The sequence below is a fragment of the Sciurus vulgaris genome (assembly GCF_902686455.1).
Source record: "Sciurus vulgaris genome assembly, chromosome: 1".
NCBI classification, from domain to species: Eukaryota; Metazoa; Chordata; class Mammalia; order Rodentia; family Sciuridae; genus Sciurus; species Sciurus vulgaris.
This window is the reverse complement of record NC_136461.1, coordinates 16,862,281-16,875,437: the sequence shown is the minus strand read 5'-3', so window position 1 is coordinate 16,875,437 and position 13,157 is coordinate 16,862,281. Positions and strand designations below refer to the sequence as shown.

At 47.0% G+C, this 13,157-nt stretch overlaps 1 pseudogene across 1 annotated transcript; it reads right to left on the bottom strand.

Annotated features, from left to right (window-relative positions):
- Window positions 1-11,528: 11,528 nt before the first annotated feature.
- LOC306658186 (non-histone chromosomal protein HMG-17-like) lies at window positions 11,529-12,768 on the bottom strand (annotated as a pseudogene). The gene has a single exon. The product of its transcript is annotated as a non-histone chromosomal protein HMG-17-like (transcript).
- Between the last annotated feature and the right edge of the window lie 389 nt (window positions 12,769-13,157).

Here is a 13,157-nt window from a genome sequence, read left to right as displayed (position 1 = left end):
GCTGCCTAACTCTAAATATACTCTTCTTTAACCATTAAAACAAACAAAAAAAAAATAATGATAGGCATTGTCCCTGTCCTCAGAAAGCTATGTATACAAAACAGGCCACATTACAGATGGTTCTGAAAGTCACCTGAGCTGGGGACTAAGAAGGAGCAAACAGAAAAATCCAGAGGTAGGATATATGGGGCAAGTTCATATAGGAGACTTGGAAATACATAGACGCCAATAATAAAATGGATCTGGGACCAGGGGTGGAAGGGGCGGCACTGTCCCTAAGAGATGAGGGACTTGGCCTAACTTATCTGGGGCCACTTCCAGTTCTGAAGCCTAGGACTGTGGTTCACCTCCTCTCTCCCCATCCACGTGAAAATTATAAAACTACCACCATACCCAGAGGGAGCTCACCAGACAGACTAGATAAAACAGCACTCAGCGATGTCAATGCCACCCCCTCCACACCACAGTAAGGAAGAGTAGGGATTGAACCCAAGAGTGCTGTACCACTGAGCTATACCCTCAGCTTTTGTGTCTTATTCTGAGACAGAGTGTTACTAAATTACCCATGCTGGCCTTGGACTTGAGGTCCTCCTGTTCAGCCTCCCTGGAATCACAAGCTTGTGCCACCACATGCAGCTTGGGGATTCTATAATATAAAGCTGATCCCCCGCCCTTTACCCCACAGCCATTTCTCCCCCTCCCATCTTACAACCTAGATCGGCAGTCTGGGAACATCCTAGTCAGTTATTGGTCCACTAGTCCGCCTGCGAGCCCCCTTCTCAGCAATGGGTCTGATAGTTGTTAGCATGCGAAATTCCACTACTTAGGAGAAGCTCCTGGCCATTCTCTCTCTCTCCCTCTCTCTCCCAGCCCCGAGAGTGGACACTCTGGTCATCCACCTAACAAAATCTCTGGTGTGCGTTCCCGTGTCCGGAGTGGCTTTCTGGGTGTGGTCGCTGGACCAGGATTCAGACCGGGCACCCCAGAGTGCTTGCTCCCCTGGATTCAAGGGTCTGGGCTGCCTTGGGACCTGAGCTGAGCTGCACTTTTCTTCCGGATTCTGATTTCTTTAGCAGACTTCTGCAGGCTCCGAGAGTTGTCAGGTTCAACAGGGTTTGTCACCTGTGTCAGACCCCAGCCAAATGCAGTTGGCAGAGGAAGAGAGGTCCCCTTGCAGATGATTTGCCTGCTACCAGGCGCTATCGCAAGACAGCTGGTTGTTGGTGCAGGGCACCTGCCCATCGCTGTCTCGCTATCCCTACCTAACAGTAGGTTTTAAGATTCAGAGTTTTACTTAGTGACTGACCACACTTATGGAGCTTCTCTCTCTCCCAGTAAAATTCCATGACCTTTATTCTCCTGGCGTACATACCGCAGGCCATCCAGCTTACGCGTTTCCCAAATTGCAATTCTATTTTCATGTTTTATTCCCAGATAAAAGTTCCTTTATTGAATATATTTTTCTTGGATGCTGACAAGGCACATATTTTCAGGGTCTTACCCAGCACCCAGGGCCAGTCCCCAGAACCCCAAGAGTGAGATGAGAGAAGACACTGGAGTCCAGAAATGGAGTTCAAATCCAGATCTGGCTGTGTGACTTTGTGCAGATCAGTTGTTCTGTGTGTGCTGTGCGTGTGTGCGTGTGCATGTGTGTGAGTGCATGTGTGTGCGTGCATGTGCGTGCGTGCATGTGCGTGCGTGTGTGCGCGCATGTTGCCAACACCCACCCCCAGGCTCCCCTCCAGGTACAGTCGCCCTTTCTCCTGAATAGCAGCCTTTTCAGATGATTATCTATAGAGAATCCAAAAAATACCTTTCTGTCTCCAATACTGAAGGAAGAACAGGGGCCTCAGCAAGCGCTCGTGAGGATTCAGTGAGCTGAGTGTATCAAATGAAGAGGAGCAGAAGGTGCCATTCTGAATAGCAAGCGCCACGTTCACACAGGATCACTCCCAGCTACAGGCCACTGAGAGGTGGCAGAAGCAGAAGAGCCCTCTGCCCTCCCGTGTTGGCCTAGAGCAGGACCTAAACTTTCGCTGGCTCCTCCTTTCCCTCCACTTGAGGAGCAGAAGCCAACTGCTGACGTCACTCCAGACCCTCATGGGCCCAGAGACAGGATCAGAGGAAATGTACAGGACAAACTTAATGCCCTCACCTTCCTCTGGCTCCCCAGAGGGGTCCCTTCCTACAGAATTCCTTCCTTTGGTTGCTTCTCTACACCGCATTTTCTCTAAGGCCAGTCGTAACTGCCTCTCTGAGCCGCTCTTCTCCAGAGCTCCCTGGGGTGCCCAAGGCACATGCTAATGAACTGGTTGGGTTTTCCCTTGTTAATCTGTCTTTTGTTATTCTAATTGCTGTGTTTGCTTCCTTTCTCCTGGACCAGAGTGGGTATAGAAAAGTGAAGAACGAGACAGAGGAGCCAGCCGCCCTGGAAGCCTGTTGATCATGGGAAACTGTTTTGAAAACTGGGTCCTTCCCCTGATGCCAATCCTGTGACAATGACGGGGCTTTGAAACAAAGCGAGAAGAAGTTTTATTGCTTTGCTAGCAAAGGAGAAACACAGGGGACTCCTGTCACAGAGGCTGTGATTCTCCCCATTGGGGGGAACACAGGGCTTTTAAAAGCTTATCCCTCCCCCAACCTGACCGCCCCCCACCCCACCGAGACCAGGGAGGAGAGATCAGGGAGGAGGAGAGATCAGGGAGGAGGAGAGATTAGGGAGGAGAAGAGGGAGAAGAGAAACACACACTCCCAGTTTAGAGCAGCAAGGGCTGTGTTCAAAACATGAGGGACCAGTTACAAAACCAGACTCAGTGTTGAAATTTTGGGGTCTGTGACCCTGAGTCCTGTCCCTCCATTCCCCCGAAGTCTCCATGCCACACCTTCCTATGGTCAGGTCCCCACCTGACTCTCACCTCACCTGTTTCCTTAGCTGCCAGTAGGTGTGATACCACAGATTACCAGTGACGAGTTCTGCTTCCCCAGATGTTGAAGTTTGAACACTAGAGAAGCATGCCAAGACAAGCATATTAAGCAGGTTTTTGTTTAAAAGTAGTAATAATACAGACTTCTCCCGGGAGGGAGAAGAGGGCCATGGCTGATGTTCCAGAATCCCAAGAAGTGAGCGCACCTTACATCTTTTATGGGTTAAGGTCTCTTTTGTTCTATTCTCTCCCCGGCTTATCTCTCCTTCCTGCCTACATGACTAGGCCCAGGAGTTGCCAGTGACATAGCAAAAAAGGTGAGCAGCAGATGGCAGGGGGAAGGCCAAAGTGATTCAGGCAGGTCAGGGCCCAGGGGGCATTAATTAGCAGCTCCTTGCCTGTACTCCTTGACGAGGACAGGTAAATTTGGTAATCAATGGGCTCTGGAGATCCTTGACATTCCACTCTCCCAGGGGCGGTCTCCAACTTCCGGATGCAGATGGCTTTCATGGCCTCCATTTCCTTGATTTGACTGGATCCCCTATTTCTACACTGCCTGTCACCAGTTCTGGCTTCAGGTGTTCCAGGTCTTTCCCAAACAAGCAGGCAGTACTCACTGGTAAAGGGTCCCACTCTCCTCTTTGCCTTGAAACTATAGTTCCCGTCCCTCAAAAGCCAACTGCAGCCGGGCACCCTGGTGTGTACCTGTAATCCCAGCAATTCAGGAGCCTGAGGCAGGAGGATTGCAAGTTCAAGATAAGCCTAAGCAATTTAGCCAGGCCCTGTCTCAAAATAAAAAATAAAAAGGGCTGGAGATATGGCTCAGTAGCAAAGCATTCCTAGATTCAATCTCTGGCACACACACACAAAAAAAAAATTACAAAGTTGACCAAGTTATGCTACGTGCATGCGCGTACCACAATGCATTTCAACCATCTATATAAAACACTATAATGCATCAATTATAAATAAATAGAGGACCAAGAGAGTAAGAAAGGGGATGGAGGAGGGAGGAGAGGAGAGAAAGTGGTAACACTAGGGATTGAAATGGAGAAATGCATATGTTATATGCATTTGTGACTATGTCAAAATGAGCCCCACTATTATATATAACTATAATGCACTATAAAATTTTTTAAAGAAGAAAATAATTGCAACCAATGCCGCCTTTGAATATGCTGTTTGACAGTTTCTGATAAAACTAAGCTTATCATATGACCCAGCCATTCTATTCCTGGTATAACCCAAGAGAAAGGAAAAGCTATGTTTACACAAGATTTACATACAAATGTACACAGTAGCTTTACTTCTACCAAAGGACAAAATTGCAACAGTTTAGTTTAAGGATCTTAAGGGACTGTATTTTCAATTCTATATGCAGGTAACACCTCATTCCAGAAAACAGTGTTTAAGTGTTCCAATAAGCTGCGCAGAGGATGTTGGTTTTGTAGACAGGCTGAAAAAAAGCAGAGACCAAGAACAAAAATCAGATTGGTCGTTTTAAAGTTGCTTTCTTTGTAAGGCAGGGACAGGGAGACAGAACTATAGAAAAATAACTTTTTAATTAACGTCAGGTTACTTCAGGTTGCCTTTTGGTGTAAAGATGAAGGCAGAGAGAATTTCATTATGGCACCAATTGAAACTGCCCTGTTTTGGAAATTTGGTTATTATCTCTCTAATCCTGATTTCTCAGGAGCTCAGACAAGCAGCTTGGTTTCGGTTTAGTGGAAGCTGGCCACAAGTGACTCCATTTTTATTTTTAGCCCAGTCTGTGGGGCCTAGTCCCAACAATGACCTCCTGTCATTTTTATTTAACATTTGTAATAACCAAACCTGGAAATAGCCCAAATGCCCATCAATAAAAGAACAAGGAAAAACACTTTCTTTGCTCCACAGTAGATCCAGACACAAAAAGGAATGAACTAAAGGCTGGGGATGTGGCTCAGTGGCAGAGCTCTTGCCTGACGTGCATGAGGCCCTGGGTTCAACCCCCAGCACCAAAAAGAAAAAAAAAAGAATGAACTAATACAAGCAGCCACACAGATGAATCTCAAAAACATGCCAAGCAAAAGAAGCCCGCCCAGAAGGGCATATGCTAGATGGTTCCATTTGCACGAACTTCTAGAAAAGCTGAAACTAATCTGTGGTGACAGATGGCAGATCAGGGGTTGCCTAGGAGTGGGGGAGGGGAATTAGCCCTAAACCGACAGGAATAATGGGGGACCAGGTGGGGTAATGGAAGAGTTACATATCTTGACAGTAGTGGTCATTGCCCACATTACACAGTGTCAAAGCTCATCAAACCTTGCACTTGAAGTGGGTATTTTATCATAGATATGCATCAATGAAGTTGAGATTTTGAAAAACATTGTTTTAACAGGCTCTCTAAGGCAAGCTCTGAATAGAACAACCAAAATATAATCATTGAAAGAAGTTCTCCCCCGCATCTAAGCAAAACCATCTCCACTCTGAGGTGGGGAGGGCAGGCGGAAGCATGCATCCCAGAAATTTTCTCGCCCAGCCTGCAGTCTGTGCTAACGTAGAGACTGAGAGGCCCAGTGGGTTTCCTATCCTCCTTCCCTTCACCATGCCAGAGTCCACCCTCCGTCCGGCTGTGGCAGGCAGGCCAGAACTATTTCAGGCCCAAGGGCAACATCCTTGAAAAGTTATCTGGAAAGAGTGGGGAGATCACCATGGCAACCTGTCCCAGGCCCAGGCCTGGCAGCGTTCCAAGGCACACAAATAAAGCCACTGGAATGTGGTGCAGGGCTCAGGGTGAAGTGACTGGAAAAGCTGCCAAGTTTCCATGAAAACCAACAATGCGAGGCCTCAGCCCCTGCAAGGTGTCGTAGGGAAGCTTGGGTCCTCACAGCGCAGGCCCAGGGAAATACAGCGCAGTCCTAGACAAGAAGAAGCCCCCTGTGGGGCCTGCATACGAGTGCACACCACACGCACACACCCTGGCGGAAATCAGTGGCACCGCTTCTTGAAAACGAGGTTTGGGCTGGGGGTGTAGCTCGTGGTAAAGCAGTTGCTGAGAGAGAGAGAGAGAGAGAGAGAGAGAGAGAGAGAGAGAGAGAGAGAGAGAGAGAGAGAGGCTTGCTGAAATGACAGCATTTGCTTTAAAGTCGGTAACTCCAGTGCCCACCCAACAGTTCCTGGTGACTCCAGGCAAGTGTCTGAAGGAATTACCCACAAGGCCCACTTCCAGATGGCCACCACGTCTTGCTCCCTAGTTCCTCCTCTACTTGATTTTTCTCCAGGCACTAAGGGCCACCTCACATACTCTATATCTTTTTACATCTTGCTTATTGCCTTGTTGCCTGTGGCTCTTCCAGGGCTGTGATTTTTGTCTGTTTCACTCACGCTCCACTGTAGCACCTAGAATAGCATCTGGCACATCGTAGCGGCTCAAGGAACATTGCAGAGTGAATGCATAGACTTCTCTGAACATCAACTTTCCCTTCAGTAGAATGGGAATAGTTCCACCCCACAAGCTCATTGTGAGGATCCAAGAAGATTCTGTGGGTCAAATGCCCAGTCTGTAGGCTAGGGCCCTAATGTCATTCTGGTTATAGCCTTAAACATGAGCAGACCCCTCATTATCTCCCTTTAGCACCTTGGTCCACATTCCTGAATGGGACTTGCCTAGAATCTTGCCTTCTACCTGGATAGAGGGCCTAACTGAGCCCTGAGCTCAAGTCCTGCAAAACCACTGTATATTAGAGACAATTGAGTTAGATAGTCAGTCCACAGAAAAACTTCCTGTTTCTAAATATTCCTTAGGACACTGAGTAAATGAATTTTTTCATTAATACTGTAAGGAAATCCTACGAAACCACGTCAGACACGGGAAATCACATAAGGGAATTTATTAAGCAAACAGAGTGTCTCCCTGCAGGGTAAGAGAGAAAATGAGACGAAAAGCGAAAGGAAAAGAAAGGGCGTGCTCTAGAGAGAGTGGAAAGCGAGGAGGATAGAGAAAAGCGAGGAGGACAGACAGAAGGAAAGGAAAAGATGGTGGGAAGCTATAGTAAACAGTTGAATTCGGCCGGGCTAACAGGGGACCAATATCAGAGGATACATGCAAGCTGACTGATGAACCAATAGCTAGCCAGGATGTTCACAGATTGACAAGTGGTTGGGAGGCGGGGGAAAATGGCTGCACCCGATGGCGGGGGAGCAGCTTTATACATTACAAATACAAAAGCAAGATCTTCAAACATGTAAAGAAGAGCTGGGGGGTGGGGTGGCACACACCTGTAACCCTAGCAATTTGGGAGGCTGAGGCAGGAGCATTGCAAGTTTAAGTCCAGCCTGAGCAACTTAGCAAAATCCTGTCTTGAAATAAAAATCAAAAGGGGGGGCTGGGGAGATAGCCCAGTTGGTAGAGTGCTTGCCTTGCAAGCACAAGGCCCTGGGTTCGATCCCCAGCACCCAAAAAAAAAAAAAAAAAAAATCAAAAGGGCCTGGGGTATAGCTCAGTACTGCAAAAAAAAAAAAAGTAAAGAAGATTTGAACAGCAGGAAATGTTCAACCCATAAAAGTAGAGCACAAGTACTTCTTGCATCCTTAACATGGCCAGGTGGTGTGGTGGGCCCCTTATAGATCCTTTGTCATTCCATGCTATATCCACCTTCTAAGGAAGGCTTTTAAGAATGAAGAAAGGGGGCTGGGGAGATAGCTCAGCGGGTAGAGTGCTTGCCTCGCACACGCCTGTGATTCCCAGGAACTTGGGAAACTGAGGCTAGAGGATCACAAGTTCAAAGTCAGCCTCAGCAACTTAGCAAAATAAAAAGTAAAAAGAAGGGCTAAGGATGCGGCTCAGTGGTTAAGCGTCCCTGGTTTCAATTCCTGGTAATTGGGGCTGTGGCTCAGTGGTAGAGCGCTTGCCTAGCATGTGTGAGGCACTGGGTTCGATTCTCAGCACCACATGTAAATAAATAAATGAGTAAAATAAAGGTCCATCGACACCTAAAAAAAAGTTCATAAAAAAAGAAAACTATTAAAAAAAAAAAAAAAAAAGAGTGAAGAAACAGGCTGAGAGATTCAGAAACTGGCCTGAGGCCTCCCAGCATTGAGAGGGGAGGTTGGGTATATTCTACAGGCGACACTAAAAAATACAGAATCAACTGAAGGTAGGTATGTGGGATCTACGGAGAAAGGAGGAATTACTTCTTCCTGAAGTAAATCAGGAAAGCTACAGAAAGCTGGGCCTGCTGGGTGCTTTGGGGACTCGCTTCTGTTCCATTAACTCGCGCCTGCAGAGGTTGTCCCTGGCTTTGGGTCCCAACACATGAGAACGAACAGCACTTTCTACTCCGATTTTTCCGCGCCGTCACATTTTCAACAGGGTGTTCCTGTGAGATATTTTCATTTTATTTTTAGCCTTTTGCACGATCGCATCCCCTGAGTTTGGCTTCTCCTGGCACCAGCTACTTTCTGAGGGGCGGGAGCCTCCAGCATCACCTTTAGGAAGAGATGATGGAAGTCTCCTGAGAATATGAACTCACAACACCCAAGTTTAGGGCTGCGCCGAGCGGCATGGCGGAGTCAGCTTGAACCGGTGCTTATGTTCAGAGGCTTCGTTTGCACAGGGAGCCAGACCAGCCAAGAGTTAATGACATCACAGAGACCAGCAATGCTGCCGATCCAGGCCTTTCCCTTCCCCCCGGATGGCCAGGTGTCCACACTCACTGCAGGCCATACCTGACCTCTTGAAGTCTCACCTGCTGTGAAAGAACAAGAGGAATCCTGGAGGAGAAGTTAGAAATGAATTTTGGCCTGGTGCTGCTACAGGCTTCCTGTAAACCTTCAACAGGTTATGTCAACCTCTCTTGGCCTCAGTTTCCTTATCTAGATTCAAAAACCAGGATTTCCAAGTCCTCGGTTACTGCCCTCAAAGAGAACAGCTTGGAGAGTTTCCCAACTATTTTCAATTTAAAAACAAACACATTTGTTTCTCTGATGAGTTCACAAAAGTTAATTTAATAGATTGTGGTCAGTTCCAATGGTACACTAGGGATCCCGGGTATTCAATGTTTTTTATTTTTGCTTTTGTTCTTGTTTTGGTGCTGGGAATTGAGATGTTTACCACTGAACTACATTCCTGGCCCTTTTTCTTTTTTCATTTTGAAACAAATTCTTGCTAAGTTGCTGAGGTTGGCCTTGAATTTGTGATTCTCCTGCCTCAGCCTCCCCAGTTGCTGGAATTTTAGGAGTGCATCATGTGCTGGGCCCCAGATATTCAAGAGATAAGAGGATCACAAGTTTGAGACCAGCCTGGGCAATTTAGACCCTGTTTCAAATAAAATTTTTAAAAGCAGCTTGAGAGGCTGAGGCAAGAGGATCGCAAGTTCCAGGTCATCCCCAGCAATTTAGTGAGGTCTTAAGCAACTTAGCAAGACCTTGTCTCAAAATAAAATATAAAAAGGGATGTGGCTCAGTGGTAATGCACTTGCTTATCACGTGCAAAGCCCTAGGTTTAATCCCCAATGCTACAAAAAAAGAAAAGAATAAATAAATAACTTGTGTTTGACAGTTAAAATCTTTCAAAATGTAAAACCAATGGAGAATGCTATAGTTTGGATCTTGAATGTGCCCCAAAGCCTCATGTGTTGAAGACTTGGTCCCCAAGGTGTTTCTACTGGCAGATGGTGGGGCCTAGAGGGGTGTCCTTGGGTCACTGGGGACTTGCCCTTGAAGCACACTGTAGGACCAGTCCTCTTCCTTTTCTTGTTTTGTTTCCTGGCCATGAGGTGAGTGGTTTTGCTCCACCATGAGCTCCCACCATGATGTGCTGTCTGACACAGGCCCAAAGCAACAGCACTATGGATCATGTACTGGACCCTCCAAAACTGTGAGGCAAAATAAACCTTTCTTCTTTATAAGTCGATTATCTTGGGAATTTGTCATAGTGATGGAAAGCTGGCTAACACAGAGAAGACAATAAAAGAAAGCAGTCCTCTATTTCCCTCAATCAATGAATTGAGCACCTGAAATGAGTGAGTCATGACCAGGCACTGATGTCATGTGCTCAGAAGACCCAGTCCTTCTTGTGGGCAGCTCAAAGACTAGTGAAGCAGACAGACGAGCAAGTGCACATCATAGTAAGTGGAATCGGTGCTCTGAGGGGGCAAGAACCAGGCTTCACAGAAGCATTCAGCAGGGACACTTATGTGAGGAGTTGAGGACAGCTTCTTGGGAGAAGGAACATCCAGTGGGAATTAAAGCCCGAGGTCAGCCAGTAGGAACAATGAGGCATTGCCATCACCAAGTAACAGAAAGGTCTGGGACAGGTCAAGGTCATGGGGCATATGGGGCCATGTGTATGGGGTAGGAGACTTCAGAACCCACCTTTAGAGTACTGAGAAGCCCCTGGAAGGTGTGTAAACAGGGGAGAAACTGGAGCCCAAGAAAGCTCATTCTGACTGCTGATGGAGAAGGAATGGAAAGGAAACAACCCAGGATGCTGGGAGACCATTCTGGAAGCTCCTGCAGGAACACAAGAGCCTGGTGACTAGGGAGAGAGCCAGGGGACTAGAGAGCGTGCTACTCTCCTTGAGCTGCCGTAACCAAGTGCCACAGACCAAGCACCTTAAACAACAGAAAGGTATTCTCTCCCTGTTCTGGAGGTCACAGTCCCAAGTCAAGGTGTCAATAGGGCCATGCTCCCTCAGGACTGTGGGAAGAACCCTTCCTCCCCTCTTGGTGGCTCCTCATGGGAGCCATCATCCTTGGTGTTACCTGACTTTCATCCACTTTCACTCCAGTGTTGCCTTTGGTCACGTGGCTTTCTCCTGCGTCTTCACGTGGTCTGATAAAGACACCAGTCATACTGGATTTTGGATCCAGCGTACTCCAGTATTGAAGTCAGACCATTTGGGCTACTGTAACAAAATACCATAGAGACTGGATGGCTTATAAACAACAGGAGTTTTTTTTTTTTTTTTTTTCCTCAGGCTGCGAAGTTCAGGATCAAGGTATAAACAGATTTGGTGTCTGGGGAGGGTCCAGCTTCTTATAGTACCTCCTCACTGTGTCCTCAAGTGCAGAGGGCCTCTTTTAGAAGGTCACTCACCTATTCCTAAGGGCTTCACTCTCATGACCCAGTGACTTCCCGAAGTCCCTACCTCGTAAGCTCATCACCTTGTGGGGGATTTCCAACATATGAATTTGGGGGGCTATAAACATTCAGACAATACCAATGACCTCAACTAATTATACCAGCAACCCTACTTCCAAATAAAATTATATTGTGAAGTACTGGGATTTAGGATTTCAACATAACAACCGGGAGCCAAAATTCACCTCATAACAGAGAAAGAGTTAAGAGATAGAATCGAGAAGACTCGGAGATGGGTTATGTTGGGGGACGGGGGACAATTCAAGGTGAGAGGTCAACATTCCCAGAAACTCTAAGCTGATGTGTCACTTGGCCACCTCTGACTTCAAAGGAGGCTGAGACACATTATTTTTAGCTTCTTAGAGAAGACACTCCAATTTCCGAGTAGGTGGAGGTCAAACACACTGACCAGGAAGCACTGGAAGAGAAGGAGATTTCAGGAGATGCATTTTGTTTTTGGTTTGTTTGTTTGTTTCCAAGCCAAACTGTATCCAGCTTTATTAAAGATACTTTTCATAAACAATCATGGTATTTCAGGCAGGACGTGGGCAGACAATCGTTAACAGTACACAACAATTTTCAAACTCCCTTCTTCGATGGACTACCAAAATCAGAAAGCCACTATAAAACCCAATGAAATCTTCATCTGATGCTCTGCATAGGGAAAGTTTAGAGTGAGGGTTGACATTTCACATTTAGCATGTTGTTTAACGACTTTTCACAAGCCGACCCTGACTTTCAGGGAAAGAAATGAAAATGGCAAAAATTATTAATCTGAAGATCCACAATCTAGAAAAGGAACTGTTGCTCTTCTGAGGGACAATATCTCAATGTCACTGGGAAGTCCAGATTGCCGACACACTGGTAAAACCAATTGTTGGGAGACAGGTCCCAACAGGTCTGAGTGTAGGGGAGTTAAGTCTATGCCGATGGCAGAGAGGGAGAAGAGGACATAAGATGAATTTGAGTTTTTCCATACCACAAAGCGTTTGTGCCAAGGTGGCTATGTGTGCCAATGTCAGGGAATCCCTCCTCTCGGGAGCCAAGAGGAAGTCTCTCAAAACTAGCAGGGGAAGGTGTTTTCCCCCACAGCAATCCAGCTTTGGAGACATTCTACTAGTGACGTATGCGCCTTCCCCTGAAAACAATAATGAAGTGTTCTGTGTGCTAACAACATAGCTTAAAAAAAAAAAGGAAAACAAAATTCTGCATTTTTGTAAAACTTGATAAAAAATAGTATTTCAAACTGTACAAAAGCACACAGTTATCAAAAATGCACACACTTCACTTGGCACCTCCAGCACCGTCAGCTTTCTGTGCCTGGTCTGTTTTGGCATCTCCATTTTCTGCGGGGTCATTCCCATCCTTGCCAGCATCGGCTTTTCCCTTTCCCCTTTGGGTACCTTCTCTCCCTTCTTTGCAGGGGCCCTTTTAGGCCTGGGCTCTGGCTTTGGAGGAGCAGGTTCAGCAGACAACCTTGCTGACTTCTCTGTGGTTCGTCCTTCACCTTGGCTTTATCTCCTTTAGCATCCCCTTTGGCCTTTCTCTTGGGCATGGTGGCGACGGCGGTGGGACGCAGGCGCTGGACGCGGGGACGCAGCGGCACGCGGCTTTGGTTGGTCCGGGGGTCGTTCTTGCCTCTTCTTCTTCACGCTGCTCCAGGAGATGCATTTTGGATGTGCAGACTCAGGAATTTGTTCAGTTGCAAAAACCAGCGGCCCAAGACTCAAACAGATATGGACTGATTCGTGCACCCCCAAAATTCAGGCATTGACAGTCTAACCCTCACTACCTTAGCATGTGACAGCAGGGTGGCAGGTGCCACCTCAAAATATGTCACTTTGGCCTCAGGATTATTTTGAGCTGAACATACTTCTCTTTTTTTTCCCCTCCCGGGTATTCGAACGGGGGCCCTCGCACATGCTAGGCGGACGCTCTCCAGAGTTATTTCTTCAGCTCTGAACATACTTCTTGAGAAACAGCAGATGCCACAGGGGAGCTCCCAACTCCCTTTTCTTCTTGAGAGCAGGAGATCAAATTCCCACAAATGCTTCTCTTTGTTCAGCCCAGTGCATGAGAACATAGGTCTGGCCACTCCCCGGGTCTGC